The 16,439-nt window shown below is 41.0% G+C and overlaps 1 protein-coding gene, 1 long non-coding RNA gene and 1 other non-coding gene across 4 annotated transcripts in view; 2 read left to right on the forward strand and 1 right to left on the reverse strand.

The window, feature by feature from the left end:
* Dgo (ankyrin repeat domain containing protein 6 diego) overlaps positions 1-16,439 on the reverse strand; it is a 203,419-nt gene that overhangs the window by 82,299 nt on the left and 104,681 nt on the right. The window lies entirely within an intron of this gene.
* On the forward strand, positions 7,253-7,325 carry Trnar-ucg (transfer RNA arginine (anticodon UCG)). Its single transcript has one exon. It is a non-coding gene; the product is annotated as a tRNA-Arg (tRNA).
* LOC143378724 (uncharacterized) lies at positions 10,197-10,967 on the forward strand. Its single transcript, XR_013088340.1, has 2 exons — positions 10,197-10,496; positions 10,769-10,967. It is a non-coding gene; the product is annotated as an uncharacterized LOC143378724 (long non-coding RNA).

Consider the following 16,439-nt stretch of genomic DNA (forward strand, 5'->3'; position numbering starts at 1 on the left):
CAAGTCCCTACAATTCTCCTATTTCGAGTGATAATTATGCAAAGAGGCCTCTAACCAATAATTACAGCTGAATCCCGACGATTAACGTTAAAATTACTGACTGAACATCTGGGAATCCAACAAAATCGCTCGTACAGGAAGTGGTGGACGGACGCGGCCATTGAAAGCCGCACGCAACACCTTGCGCCTTCCTTTTGCGCAAGAAGCAACACCGTGGCCTCCTCCTGTCAGCTGTACAGCGAACACATTTAATCCGGGGATTAGGCAAGCGCCGGGACACCGGGCTTCTCCTATTTGCCGTTAATCTCTGAAAATGCGACGACGGAAAGCCACCGGCGATCGCACTCGCGCCGATAGCCGATAATAAAACAGGGCATTATGCATTTATCGCTCGCCGTCCAAGCGTCATATTTACCGATAGGCACTCGCGCTAATACTATCGTAAAACATGCTACGTAATTAAGCAGTGGCCGACTCTAATGATTGGGATTAATGTCCAGTGACTGTCGTAAAATGGATATTGGAAATGGTCGTGCGGGGAGATTCAACAAGTACAAAACGCACGCTGCAAGCCGAAGACTACTCAGACTGGACCTGGCTTGATATTCCACTGCTAATTAATCGCGACAGAAGTAGAATCAACCCCTAAGAATTGGTAGTTCAACTCGTAAGAATTGAAACTGATAATGAGACTATGCGATTGAATCTGAGGTTCGAACATGCCACTGCAGGTTCTAGGATCTTAAAACACCGCACAGTGTTGCTAAACCATGCTTCGAACGCGAAGAAAGTAAAAAAAAAAAGGTCTTCGAATATTGCTTTTGAGTATTTATTAGGGCTGTATAGGTAAGTACATCTTAGAGTACTGGAAATCATAAAACATTTTAAGAGATGGCAATCGGGAAACACGTGGGAACCAGGTATACTACAGGTATATTGTCTTCAGTTTTTAGTGGTGTATAATCGTGAATTGCAAGCATTTTCCATTTTTTTTTATATTTTTCTGTGATAGCCTGTGTTTCTCTAAGTATGTAACATGCTTTTGTATTAATTTTTTACACATTTCATACATAAATTTGTGGAAGTTCTTCTCATACTTTCTGTCAGCAGGTATTCTAAATTAAAAATTGCACACGTTTGCATTTGTTGCACTTTTCGTATATAATAACATATATTTAAGATATTATTTGACTTCCAGGCCGCGGATATCTAGGCAAATATCTAGATGTTACATTTTATCTTTACATTATTAAAATGTCCGCGATGTAAGTGTCCAATTTTTTTTTTTTAGAATTTCATAGGAATACTTAAGCTTTTCATTGCAACATTTTTTAGGACTTTCTCGCTATTTTTAAGGACTCTGTGTAACATTTTATAGAAATTTCATCGCTTCTCCCATAACAGGCTGTGTATAAGAGCGCAACTTTCATTTCAATTTTCTCATAAACCGTGCTGTCAATCGACTTGAAATTTTAACACAATGCGAACCACAATTTGGAAATTAGATGAAAACACTTTTCAAAGATTTCTCATTATTTTTGCTGCGGTATCGAAGCTCCTTAAGCATTCCCCGGCTCAACAAAGCGCCCCAAGGTAGACCAAGTTAATTTAGATTCCTGCGTGCGCCTCGTTCAGCGGAGAGGTAACGTCGAAACGTCCCGGGCAAAAGCTCGCGCGGTGGTTGAACGTTACGTGATGGAAGCCACGACTAAACCGCGTAATTGACGTAACAACGTGCATCATGAACTTTCGCATAGCCGCTGCCCGTTCCCATTTATGGCGCTAACTAACGACGAGTGGCATAACGCGTCCAGAAGGGCTGCCATACACCGATGCCCGCGGATCACGGGATGGAGGAGTCGCGGTGAAAGCGGACCATTGTCTCTACGCTCGCCGGTGGTTTCGAGCGGACAAGTGTTTCCTCGCGATCCCCGCGAGCACGTATCAGCTCTTTGTGATTTATTCAAGCTTTGTGCATCGGTAGGCCCTAGAATCCACCGCGATTAATCCCACGGCGATAAATCTTTTACCGACTAGCGCCAGCGAAAACGTTCACTTTGCACCGTTTACTTCGCCATCTTCGCGACCAGCACTCCGCGTTGATCTCCCGCTTCGCTTTTCGCGAATGAGAATCGATCGAGCCGTTCGCTTACGCGGAATAAATCTGGGTGATTGTCCGGATTGTTTAGCTTCGATCTTGCAGAACGCGTGGGAGAGAGAGAAGCGGCGACGAGTAGCTAATAGATTCTTCTGGGGTGTAAGCAATCTGTGATATAATCTTCGATGATTGAAAATGGACGTACAAAAGTTGAGACTTTAAACTTTTTTTTTTTATATAATTTTTCTTCCACTGAAGGATGAAGATTTCGTTGATGTATGTGCGCTGCGCGCGCAGGAACCTTTAAGTGGCACGGTTTCTATGAAATAAATATGTTGCACGGGTGCGTCGTGCACGACGCTCACAGAAATACGCTCTCCCACGCACGATCGACGAGTATCCGGAGAGGAGTGTTTAATGTATTCACCCCTCTTTTACAGAAGAGTCAGCCGAGGCATGCTAATTGCCTTTTGGACAATAGTGGGATACCACTCCGGCATGCGATCCTCTGAGCACGTTCCACCGTACATCGGGAATAATTTCGTCTGAGCTCGGTGCTACGTGTGATCGTGATTCCAGAATCACATTATTACCGCGAAGTCACAAAAAAAAAACAGAATTCTTTGCTTCCTTTCGTACAGTAGACATAAACTCCAAGTACCTAATACTTCAAGTGTACGCACATATGTTTTATACAATCTTCATCGAGTAATAATTGAAAGTCAAAGTATATAACTTACAATTAAATATGAATGAATATTAACTTAAGTAAGATTATTACTAATTTCAATTTCTGAAGTGTCTAGCTGAATAAGCATAGGGAAAACTGCCCTAGCACCAATTTTAGTAAAATTATATAGTATTTATTTTTATTTATATATATATATATTTTTAATTAAAAATATATATAAATAAAAATAAACACTATATTTATTTTTATTTATATATATATATATTTTTAATTAAAAATATATATATAAATAAAAATAAACACTATATAATTTTACTAAAATTGGTGCTAGGGCAGTTTTCCCTATGCTTACTCAGCTAGACACTTCAGAAATTGAAATTAGAAATAATCTTACTTAAGTTAATATTCAGTTGTAAGTTATATACTTTGACTTTCAATTATTACTCGATGAAGATTGTATAATACATATGTGCGTACATTTGAAGTATTAGGTACTTGGAGTCGGAGTGCCTTTTGAAGATTTCTCCAAGTTAAAAAAAAAATTATAAAACATAATTTATAAAAAAAATGAATAAAGTTTTTTTAACGTGGAGACATCTTCAAAAGGCACCCCGACGCCTCCAGAAAGGAATCTCCCGCGGGCGCCAGGGTAGTGTGGGATTTTTACCCACTAAAACCCCACGGCCACTATGAAATTTTGAATAATTTCCATGTAAATATCTCTATTATTAAAACCTATTGGCTGAAACGTTCGGACACCTATTTACTTATTTCCGACATTGTCCTCCCCTTGTGAGAAAAATTTCAGACCTCTACCCCATGTCGTTAGGGTGATATACGGATAACAACCCTAAACTTTACCAATTTTTTTTTCAACAACTATTTAAGATATTTGAATGCTTCCAAATGCAATTATTAGGTACTTAGCTATATACTTTCTTCGAAGTATCGTACAATACGTGTTCACCCATCGTTGCAGCATAAGTATTAGGTGGTTGCAAAAGTTCGTTCGCTTTATTCAACCAAAATCTTCGTCAAAACTGAAAACAGAACAAGTTCTTTTAATCAAACTACCCTTATCCTTGGCTATCTATGACCGTTCAAGACATAAAACAAGACATTTCCGTATACTTCCGTAAACATCGCGTAACAATGAGCGAACGAACTTTTGCACCGACTTAATATATTCAGTGATTCGAAGTAAAAGCAACAGGATCTCCTACACGGCAAAGTTCCAGGGAACACCGCGCAACGAGGGCTCACAGCGAGGGCGAAATTCGAAGGACGAGCCGTGGCATTTGTCCGAATGAAACCGGCCCCGCTTTTATCGTCCAAATAAAGGCGGGATCGCGAGAACGTCTCTCCCCTTGGACAAGAAAGGGAGAACACCAACGGCACGGCGCAGCATTTGTCTAACTAACAAGCAACGCACACACCTGGGCGACTGTTAAATCATCCTGTATCGGTATATTCAACGGAGGATAACACGTCGGACTCTTCGGAATTTATTGCACGGCCTTGATTTATCCCACGAGGTGGATCCCTGCTAGCCGTTTCGTGCGCGCGTACCATCGAACGAAACGGGTATTTATCGGCGATAAAACGTGTATACATATGTGGGATTATATAAGAGGGTTAAAGACAGTAGGTACCAATAGGTACTTTCCAAGAACCTGAGGAAAATGATGACTATATTAACCAGGAAGTCGAGGCCGAAACAGTGACCGAAATTCGTGACCGGTTACATTTCCTTCAATAACCTGTGATCGACATGAGAGATGAGAAATTGTAGAGCTTCCAGCAAGAGTAATCAGTTGGCTTCGTTTCTTGGTCCCTAATGTCTTGATATTTCTATCATTTTTAATGTATCACGCAAAGTTTCATCGAAGGAATTCATTTGTGAAATGTTTTACCATTAAAATATGTGTTATAAACATTAAATTTGCATAGCAGCAGTCGAAAATATTTGTACATTTACCCGTGTATTTCCCTTCCCAATGTATCGTACATCTTAGTCCTCCCTTAATAAAGAACGAGGAAAAAAGTAATGCTATACGCTTTTATACGCAAAGAGAAGAAATTCTTCATTTCAAGTACACTGCCTAGAAGGATACGCAACTGAAAAATTTTGCTATAATTTGCTACCCTATAAGATATTTACATTTAAAGTGCTTAAGAGGGTCTTCTACAGTTATAGACAATTTTTTGCATCCTCCGGAATTTTTTTATAACGAAACTATGAAACTTCTTCCATTGACGTTTTTTTTTACATGTATTTGTTCATTTTTCAACAATACGTACAAATTTTTACATTGAGAAATACTCAAAATTGGTGGCAGTACAGAGCCTCGTACGCAGAAGGTTGTACCGAAAGGATATTCTCATTGCTCTCATAAAATCTCAAGATCTATTTAACCGATTTCATTCAAATTTGGTGTGTATCTTCAATACACATGTTGCTATAGCCCGTACTAGAACGAAGTCAAGATTATTATTTTTTCCTACTTTTCTTTACTCTGGAAATGTTAACAAAAATTTCGAAAATTTGTATTTCAATTTCAAAACACCACTTTTTCTAATTGTCAATGTTCAATGAAAACAATTTTTCTAAGCTAAAAATATGCCATTCATCGCCTATTGAACGAATAAATAATTAAACGGTCCATTGATTTTCGCAGCATTAAACACGTTTAACGAAAAAAATACGTAAAAGACAATATTTACGCAAGCGGTATTACATCCTCCATTACGAATTTTATATTTTCGACGACACATTTGGTATCAGCGACCACGAAAACTGTAAAGTACTAGGTGTCTGTTAGATTTGATATTTTTTTCAGGTACTCGACCACCATTTCTTTTCTTTTTGCAAATTTCACTTCAGATTCTGAATCAGCGACCTCGAAGACCCATGTACACCAATGTTTGTACAAATCGGAAAATGCCTTCATATTTTGGCAAGCTTTTTGGCGAATTAGACCACTGTGCGTCACGTGCAAAATCTAACAACACCCGAACGATCTGAATGATCAACCACGGGTGTTAACAATTATTGCTTTGACTTAACATTGGAAAGAGATACAGTAATTGAAAAACATATTTTCACGCAATAAGTACACCGTAGTAGTTATCGAGTTGATAAGTTTTTATTTCTATTTTTGGCAAATTTCTCAAATCCAGAGCATTCTGGAGAGTTTACTGGAGAATTTGTCATAACTCGAAAACAGTGAAAAATGGAGCGGCACCCCTCTTGCTGCAAGGTCTTCAATTATGATCGTAATAGTGCGAGACTCGAGCGAAATGCTTCACTGAAATTATTGCCCTTTATTTTCTATGTTCTTCTGCCAAGTGTTGCAGACTTTATTATTCTCGCAGAAATTATTTTCACGCAGCGACCAATGTTTATGCCGCGAAGCTTACGTAGGAAGAGGCATACACCTCGAATGCTTGGACGATAATTGCCGCGTGTCTAGCACCCCATCGTTACTTTCATTAAGTTGAACAGAACGGGCAGTGCTAAGTGTATAGTTATATCTGATGAATCTGTCGATGGAACTGATAAGCCTCCCCGCAACAAGGTGTAGTGTTTCTTTGATCAAACAGTGGATTCTCATCGGCCGGATTTGATGTTCTTGTAGATAGCGTTTCGCTGGTTTGATTTATGAAACAGGTGTAACAAAATATTCAATTTTTAGTGCAACCGAAATTGAGAGACGAGAAGTTATTGTAATTAAAATTCCAACGACAGCTGAATAATTTTTGACGCTTTAGTAACCGTTTGCAGTAAATTGGACTATAGAATTTTGAAGCGTAATGGGAAATAGTAGAGTCGCTAAGAAACTCGTTATCAGAAAGAACGAAATTATACTTTCGAAAGCCGGGCTCGAATGAGAACTGTGCCACTACGGCCGTGCGGAGAACCTACTCCCTGGTAAGCTTGTATCGGCCGCGGAACGCCCATGTGCGTTTACCGCACGCGTAGAGTCGCTCATTGAATCCCCGCGTTTTCATGAAAACGATCGTCGTAAATTCGAGAATAACCCAGACAACATGGAAATACGTACCGCGTAATCACGACAAATATTATTCCCCGCTACTTTTATAGAACTTGCATATACGAATATAGAAATGATAAATCTCCCAGAGGAATAAAGAAGTATTATAATATTTCTGAATTTTCTTTTCAATCGACAGTAGTAGAAGCATTCAAGCTGCTATATCGTTTGTCAAATATTTTAAATGATTAATAGAGTGGAGTAAACTACGATGTATGTTAGGGGTGGTTCACCCCTTCTGTGACTTTAATCTTTTGCTAAGTCTGAAGTTATACATTGGTAGTACACCGACATTGAAAGCGAAAGGTAGAGAATTGGAGAAACTAATCGTGCGTTAATTCGATTTAAACGTGATTTGAAATTGCTCGGTACGAGAGGCTTCCATGTTTGGGGTAGTTACCCCTATACGACCGTGTGGCCTAACGGATAAGGCGTCGGACTTCGGATCCGAAGATTGCAGGTTCGAATCCTGTCACGGTCGACGCGAATTTTTTTTTCGCTATTCTCAACTAAATAGCGCGGTTGAAATGTCGCGTAAAATATTTTGCCAAATGAAACTCGCCAAAAATTCATTGGCACGATATGTTCTTTTCGCGTGCATTCTGCCATTCTACGGATACTTTCGAGAACGCAATGAACGACAAATTCGAAGATAAAAAATTGTAAACGAATATTTACTTCTTCACTAATATTTAAGTGGATGATAGAATTGACTACATCCGCCACATTCTCTGCGAAATAAACTTCATTTCTCCGGTAATATGTTGTTAGTGACTGCGCTTACTACCACTAACGAAATATTCAAGTGTTATCTAGCACAGAAGACTCTATTTGAGCAGATTACACGCTTCTCCCGGAAGCTAGGCTACGCCGCGGCTGCGATAAGCAAAGTGCTCGCGTCAAAGTGTTGATAAATTTGACTGTGACTAATACGGGCAACGATACGGGAATAAGTAAACGCGATAATATTTTTACGTTGCGTAAAATTGCAGGAAAGTATTATTTCGATATCCCAGTGAACGCGTGAATTTTCAAATGGAAAAATAATTCCCACGTAATTACGAAAATTCGTCCGAGACATTCTGCACAATTAATGCACTTCGCATAATATTATTTGCTTCATTAAATACTGAACGGACACGAGAGGCTGCTTAAAATATCGCGAGAAAATTTTGTTATAATATCTCTCTGACGTATAAATCGTATAAATCTAATTCCTAAAAAATATTTCCAGTAACTTGTCCCATCTGCTTAACAGATAACTACACACAGCGCGTGTACGCAAATTGCACCCCGAAATTCAACCCATTTTGTAATTCCAACTTCGTAGAATGAAGAGGAAGGTCAGGCGGAGACAAAGAGGATTCGATGTTTTGTGTCCCAAAGGCGATTACGTAGTAACAGCGTAAGCCAAGGGTGGCGGAGCAGAGAACAGCGGGCCGGGGGTGCAATTACCACCGGTGTACACGTAATTACGTTTGTTACACGATGGAAACGGGACTCTCGCCTAGGTAGCGGCGTGCAGTTCGCTTGAAACGGACGCCGGCAAAGGTTGCGGCCGAACACTCTATAATTCACCGCGCATACTCCCTCGGTATCGACCTACGATAGTGTCGTCGGTTAATTTGTTGCTTTCACGACTGGCCACGTTCTACGGCCAGGCGCCGATCCGCCCGGGGGAAATAAAATTATCCACGTTAAGCAGGCGGCGCGATGCACACTCGCGATGAAGGGAGAGCGAGGCGATAGACAAAGCGTTGGAGGAGGACGGCGGCAGATTGTCGATAGTGGCGTTGGGGGAGGAAAGGGGTGAGCAGAGCGTGGAGCAGAAAAGGTGAGGGCTAGGAGATGATCGCGAGATTCGGAGGGATGGATGGAGGAATGGTTGAAGGAGCGAGGAAGTGCTGTTGTATTCCGTATTTTTCGTATTACTTTTATTTTATTAAATAACTTTATACGAATAACGGAAACTAAGACGATTACAGATAAATACTAGATTATAGATTCAGAACTAGATTCTCGTGTCCAGACTATTCGGACTGAAGTGCTCAAGTGCTTCTGACTGGAAGAATTGCGTGTAATATATATATATATGTACGGTTTTCGGTAAGCTGAAAAGTGGGGGTTGTCCTGAGTTTAACGGTCGTTAAGGGATGAGGCATAGAGATCGAGGTTCAAGGATGAGTAATAGGGTACGGATAAGGTGATAAAAGAAGGACTTCAGGATGCTTACTATTGCTATCTGGAGAAACTAACGCGCTGACTAATACTTTATATAGATTTAAATGACGTTGGTATACAACAGTGCAAGGAACGGGCAAAGCTATGAAAGAAGACACAGAGAGTAGAGTAAATGAAGAAAGAGCCGCGTGACTTGGCGAGGACGAAGAAGCGAAGAATTCGGAATAAAATATTAGGGAAGAAACAAGTGGTACAGACGCAACGAGAAAGTGAGACGTATAAAATACGGATCAGACGAGAGATTCTAGTTGGCCCACGACCGGAACTCGTACGTGAGGCGAGAGAAGGGCGCATATCCGCTTGCAGAGGGTAGCCTCCACGGCGAGAGGCAGCGGAGGGAGGATTAGGTGCTATAAATCAATGCGTAGGCGTTGCGCTGCACGTCTTGCATCGAGGTTCCCTCCGATTGTTTACATTTACTCGAGCGGAGTAATTGATTCTACCACGGGGCATTGAAATATTTTTGCAAATTACGATCAAGCGTAGGATCGAGTTGGCGAACAGGTACCTACTCTTCCTGATTCGATTTTTAATAATTGCTACTCGACTCTTGCCGTTCAATGCACCACGTCTATTAGAGTTAAACTTTAAAGTTCGATTATTACAATGGCGGTGAAAAGGAAGTTTAAAGGGTTTAAATTGATATCTAGTGACTCTAGTAATATCTAGTAACTGCTTTTAAGTCTTTGAACTTAACTTCTACCACTAAAGGCAAAGAAAAATTTCAAACCAAATTTGACGAGATGCACCTTTTTCCGCGAAAGGAATCTTCGAAGGCCTATTCAGATTCGACGATTATAGAACACATTAATAACCCAAGTGTCTAATCTAATTGAAAGCGCGTATACTGGAGTGCAATACGTGTTAATTCGTGTTTAGTCGGTTCCCACTTATCTGCCGGCATGAAATGTTTAATTGTTTGGCCGCTTTCTACCGTTAAATCACTCACTGTCGAAGAATTACTTTGCCAGTAGAGATCGCTTCATCTGGCGGCGTCCACGGAGCAAGGTAAGTCGTGCTAGAAGCAGCGATTACGAATTGATTTACTATGTAAAAGGCTTTTCCACGTTGCACTTTCATGTCGTAGATCAGAATGATCTGTTGTCGCGTCCTTGACAGTCGATATATTACCGTCGCCCGAGGATTAATAACCCTGCTGCTAACAACATTATTATGCACTTGCGATTGTGCATCTACGTGGGTAACGTTAATGCACCCGATTCCTCCTGCAGGTGAACGTATATAACGATCCCTGTTGCACGAAACCCAACAGAAACCTCAAGGAAATCGTCTTAATGCGTCCAACTATCGTTCTTCGGGAATTAATAGAAGCTAACTTCATGTCTGTGGTATGAGGAACCCAAAGTCCTTGAAGAATTCCAAATTTGAATACTGGTTCTTTTGATAAAAGGTATTTGGACAACCCAAATTATCTATACTATTATATAAAGAGAGAGGCGATTTTTATTATCGCTAGATTTATGTTAAAACTATAAATTCTCTATCCTTACACGCATAGTTTTCTTTTAATTGACGAAAATCAGGCAGGATTTATGATAAAAATTGAAACTTTTACTTTAAACATCAGCCATTTTTTCCGAAATCAATATTTCGAAAAATCCTTCGTTCAAATACTAGATGATATAATATAATAAGTAAATTCTTTTGAATTTTTTATTTTAGATGATCGACTTTCGAGCAGCAGTGGTGTTTTTTTTTTTAGAGAGCCTTCGAGTGATGGATAATAACTTAGTTATTGATAAATATTTTTAAATAAAAAAATTACGATGCACGGTACTAGATGCAACCCTTAAAAGGAAAAAAGATTTTTTGTGAAATGTGTCATAGCTTTTGAGTAAAAAATTTCCAAATACCACCCTTTCTTCGGCCTCCTGACTGAGCATGCCCCCTTAAAAGATATTGATTCTAATAAACATGAATTAGTCACGCTAATATCTCGGGCGAAGCTGAGATGGGGGACGCTAGTTACATAATACAGCAATGAAGAAAAGCTACAAGCAAACTATCATAGGATAAGACTAATTATGAGACTCCTAAGAAGGCACCAGATTACAATCGACACCCACATACCCACCTTCGTAGAAGGCTCTAAAAAATCAGCCAACTGTACTGTAAACCTTCCATTCCACAAATTATTTTCCACCATCACCGGCGACAAAACCTCGCGTCAACCTGTCGCCACTGCGCGATCCACCCGTGATCTCCGCGAAATCGAAATCCTCGGTGGACGGAGCGTAGCCACGAACGAGGAAGTCCCGTGTATTCGCCGGGGAAGAAACTAACTCGTGGACGTGAGCTGAAAGGAAACGGGCTGGGTGGGAGTCGAAGCGAAGTCATCCAGCATCCGCGAAAAAAGAACTCGCGAGACCTCGTCGTGGCTCGCCTCGACTCATCTTCCAGCTAGATATCCGCGCTGACAGCGCGACTTGAGTACATCATCAACCGTTCTCCAACTTGCCGCACGACAATTACGAGACGTGAGACTATTTAGTTTCGGCCTCGGGACAGTGCACGCGCTCGTGAATCACCGTTCTACGTTCAACATGCTCGCTGTCGCGTGATTGACCTGGTAGGACTGGTGGCGTGAAAATGACATTTATTTAACAACATTAATGGGGGTGCCTCAGAAAATAACTAATTGCAAGCTTCAAAATTATACTCTATACTGTCTGATGATTATCTAGTTAACTCAGAAGCTCTTAACTTTAATCGAAAACTCTTGGCTCTATGAGTTGAAGAACTCTTCTTTTTTCAATCGCTAAACTCTCAACTTAGCGTAGCGTGCGTAGCATCGAATTTTCGAGCGGAGTAGAAGGCGACCAGGTAAGGTCATACAGTTCAACTGACGACGAAACCTCCCTTGTTCTCAGGGCCCGGGGTTTTCCCAAATTTCTGCACGCGGCACGCGTTTCCTGCGGTTCTGGAAGGAACGCGACCGTGGTGGCATTCGGTTTCAAGCAAGCGTCTTGAGCGGTTGCGCTTTTCGTCCGCTCAACATTTTCTCTCTAAAGAAGCTTTTGGTGTACATCCTTAAATAAACCATATGCTTTGTTGAGTTTTATTAAGACGCGTAAGTTATTACTACCCTCGCGTCTTCCGCCTCATTAGGATCTGACATTCATATAGTCATAGAAAGTGTCACCATGCATTCAAATTCCTGGTCTAGACCTAACCCAAATTCTCTTCTTTTGTTTTCTAAGAATCCTTCTGCTCTTATCACTGATGCTTGGATATAAAAATTCCAAACACTAGTGTTAAGTTGGCGCATATGAAATTGCCGTTTCGCGCAGAGAAGTCTGAGTGGAAATATTTCTTTGCTTTTTAACTATGTTATTCATTTGCTTTTTGAGTTTCTGCGACATATTTCATATTTATCACCGATAGAACTGTACCGTTCAAATATGTATACCCTATCTATAATAACGCTATTTTAATAGTTTTCAAAAATCAGTAGATAGTTGAAAAAATGCAAAAACATCGACAGCGAACGTAAGTTCACCCCAAAAGGTGCGGCCAACAGGGTGTCAGAACGATCGGGACGTCCGGAGGCTCGGTTTTACTAATTATTTTTGTGATAATGTTGTAAATTACTAGGCACTCTTATTTAACAGAATAAAACCAAAAGATACCGTTTTTACATCGCGTCAATTTTGCCACTGAAGATTTCGCTTGCACTGACCCCCCGGTGGGTCACACCCTCCTGAACGTGTTAATACAGCCCGTCTGTGTACAGGTTGGAACGCTGGGTCAGCGAAGCAGCCGGCAGTATGTTTTTTATCTCGAAACAGGCTTCTTAGCGGTTTTTACGTCTGCCCGCGATAACTGTAACAGCGGCCGTACGACTGCTGAAGAAGCGTACGCGAGCCTCTTAATAAATACGTTTTATCAGGAACCGTAAGAAGTGACAGGGACGGATAAAACTTCACTGCTGGAGGTTCTCAGTGTCGCCTTTCCCAGATTTAGATTCGATCTTGGCGCTGTAACGACCGCGGACGTAGGCATCGGTTACGCCATATACAGGGAACGGCAGCCTTTGGTGGAAGATTTTTTATGGTCAGGAAGGTTGCATGTAATGGTGGTGGAAAGATGTACAATGATTGGAGAAGTTGCAGGATGAAAGGGAAGCGGTGTGGAGGTGCTGGATTCCTGCACATGTTTTGGTAAAATTTTAATGCGAATAAATATTTTATTCAACATACTTGGCGCTGCGTCAAGTATTTTGTTTTAAGTCGACTTCATAGTTCTTTCTTATACAACGCCCGCTAATTCATTGAAACCGAAGCTGAAAATCTGAGCACTGAATCGATTTGTGGCCAATAAAGGAATGCCAAGTGTAAAAAGTGACAGAGGAATCAGTGTTCGAACGGAGAACGAGAGTACAATTGGAATTAGCACAGTTGATTTCACAATCTTTGCGCGAGAAGGTTTTTAATGTTTTTCGCGAATTAAAGGGTTGAAGGTGCAATTGGAATTAGCAAAGATGATTTCACAATCTTTGCGTGAGAACTTTTTTCGTGAATTAAAGGGAATTAGCTTGTTTCATACATGAGTCCTGTTTATGGGGGGGATTGCAAGTTACAGAAATTCTTATTGGTATCACTGCAGAGCTCCCAGGTATAAGCATAGGCTTACCTCTCTCGCCGCCTACCCCGCAAGTGAGGTATCGAACCTCCTTAAGTAAGTTTTGTTCAGATCTCATGTTCCTTAAATAAGTAAAGTAGATTCGAAATGTTATAATATTAATCCAGATTTAACTGCTACCTGTTTTTTTTTAAATATTACATTATACATACTTGTATTATATATACACTAGCTTTACTACTCGGCTTCGCCCGAAATTTACATTGCGATTTTATAAAAAAATTTTTTTTAGTTGTTTTTGTGAAAATGGTCACATTCATCTGGATTAGTCAGACATAATGAGCTGAGGCTCGTTTCGTGATCCCAGAGTTTATCGTTCGAAAGTTTTTAGGCGACAGACAAACACACAAACATATAGAAGCTTTCTGCTTTATATATTAAGATTAATTAATGTGTCGGTTGATTTCGATGGTGTTAAGGAATGATTTCTCGAGGAATACTTGGGTGTCCTTCTTCCCATGTAAATGATTATTAATAATGTCTGTAAAAGGAATACTTAGGAATATTTCCATTTTTTAATATTGTTATATGGAGTATCCATAAGCCACTGTATGTTCAAAGGTAATATCTTCAACTAACTTTCTTCCAGCTCCAGCCCTGAAGGAGTCACATTCGTAGTTCAAACATTCACACTCGAACATCCAACAGAAGAGCCCTCAGGATTTATGAAATTTGATATGCACACTTCAGGTGGTCCTTAAAAAAATCTCGAAGCTAACAGCCAACCCCAAAGTAGAAACTCAAACAAGAGACCTAAACACATCTCAGATTCCCAGTTTGCTCGTCAAACAGACTTCCTTCTATCCTGAATTCCTAAAAAGCGCTAGTAGCTCTCCTCCCATGCCACTTTCACTTACGTGTAGACGCCGACGGTCGTAAAAAAACGAGTCGATCCATTCATTAAACCTTACACCTCGCCGCCGAACCAGTCTCGATAACCCCGATGCCTGCGAACCCGTTAATGAACGCGCTTCTACGTTTCCGCGTGTCTTATAATCACCATTACCGCCGGCGATGCATATTCATTGGTAGAAGGTAGAACGAACGGGCCGAAACCGGATCGCGGAATATTCATTTCGAGAATTATTGTACACAGCGCTGCAAGAAGAAGCGCTGCCACGATGCAGCAGGAATTGGAGCTGGATTAGAATAAGACAGAACTGGTATGGGATGCAGAGTAGACTGGTACTGGATTCGCTCTGAACTGGTACCGTACTCCAGTTTGATTGAAGGATATACAGCTTCTCAAGGACCTTTTCAAGCACGAGCGAAGGTCAAAGTCGAGGCGAGACTCGAGGACTTCTGTTCAATGGGATGGGAGGCCTAGGATAGCGCAAGACTAACAGAGCATATAAACGACGTAATAAGATAGGGTAGGTTTGAATGGTATAGGAGTGATCCAGAGGAAGATTAAGAACATCTATTTTTCAGAGAATATTTCATTTCGAAGGGATTGATAGATTATATCAGTGCCACAAGCTGCACTCAATCCTGTATAAATATTTAACTAGTAGCACTGTACCTGTCCTCAGTTGACAGGAACAAGTACCAGGTCTCCCACGTTCTTTCTTTGTTGCGTTGCACGTGACTGTTTCGCGATGCGAGTACCTGTAAATAATTTATTCGAAGAATTACGAGTAAACGGACTTCTCGGAGTATTAAGATTGTTGTTGGAGTCGTTGCCCGAGTTTCCCCATCCGAGTAACTGTAAAAGCCCAAGGAAGCCAGCTAGCAAGGACGCCTGTAGACGCAACCAGCAGCGTTCCGATGAGCGATGGAGCACACCTACCGGATCATTTGCTCTAATGCAGCCTGAACGAGCGAATCCGCTCATTATCCGGATGGGGAACATTTAGTTGAGCACCTATCCAGCACGGTGCCGGGCCCTCGCTACAAATTACAATCATCTCGACAGATTACAGCCAGCTTCGTCGGTTTCCGAGGCGTCCGCGTATATCGCCGGCATTAGTCCACTGACATCGATTAACTTCTGAGTGAGACATTTGGCGCTCGAAATTGCTCTCGCCTACCGACCTACGCTCGCCTACTTGATGAGGAGTTCGATGGAGCTCGACAAAAAGCCGGAAACACCGGGGGAAGGCGCTTCATTAACCTCGCCAGAGCTCCTTCAAGCGGTTCGGTTACGGTTGGTTTTGTTGGCACTTGGAAAGTAGTAGGGGAACGCTGTTTGCTAAGAAATCTTCGTCCTTGAGAGTTTTTCGCTCGAACAGTTTGATTTCAGGAGTTTAGAGTTGAGAGATTTGGAGGTGAGGGGTTTGCAATTTCGAATAGAGGGATTTGAAGTTTGAGGAATTTGAAGTTGAAGGATTTGAAGCTGAAGGATTTGAAGTTGAAGGATTTGAAGCTGAAGGATTTGAAGCTGAAGGATTTGAAGCTGAATGATTTGAAGCTGAAGGATTTGAAGTTGAAGGATTTGAAGCTGAAGGATTTGAAGCTGAAGGATTTGAAGCTGAAGGATTTGAAGTTGAAGGATTTGAAGCTGAAGGATTTGAAGCTGAAGGATTTGAAACTCAGTAATTCCTTCATTTTTTTAAATTTCGGGGCCCGGTTGCACTTAAAATACGTAGAAAAGATGTAGCTAGCGGAATATGCAAACATCCTAAAAAACAATTTTGGAAAATTTTGAGGGTAACCTACCCCCTTAAAGCAATTCTGTGTCAAACACATTGAA

Source organism: Andrena cerasifolii, chromosome 2, assembly GCF_050908995.1.
Source record: "Andrena cerasifolii isolate SP2316 chromosome 2, iyAndCera1_principal, whole genome shotgun sequence".
Taxonomy (NCBI): domain Eukaryota; kingdom Metazoa; phylum Arthropoda; class Insecta; order Hymenoptera; family Andrenidae; genus Andrena; species Andrena cerasifolii.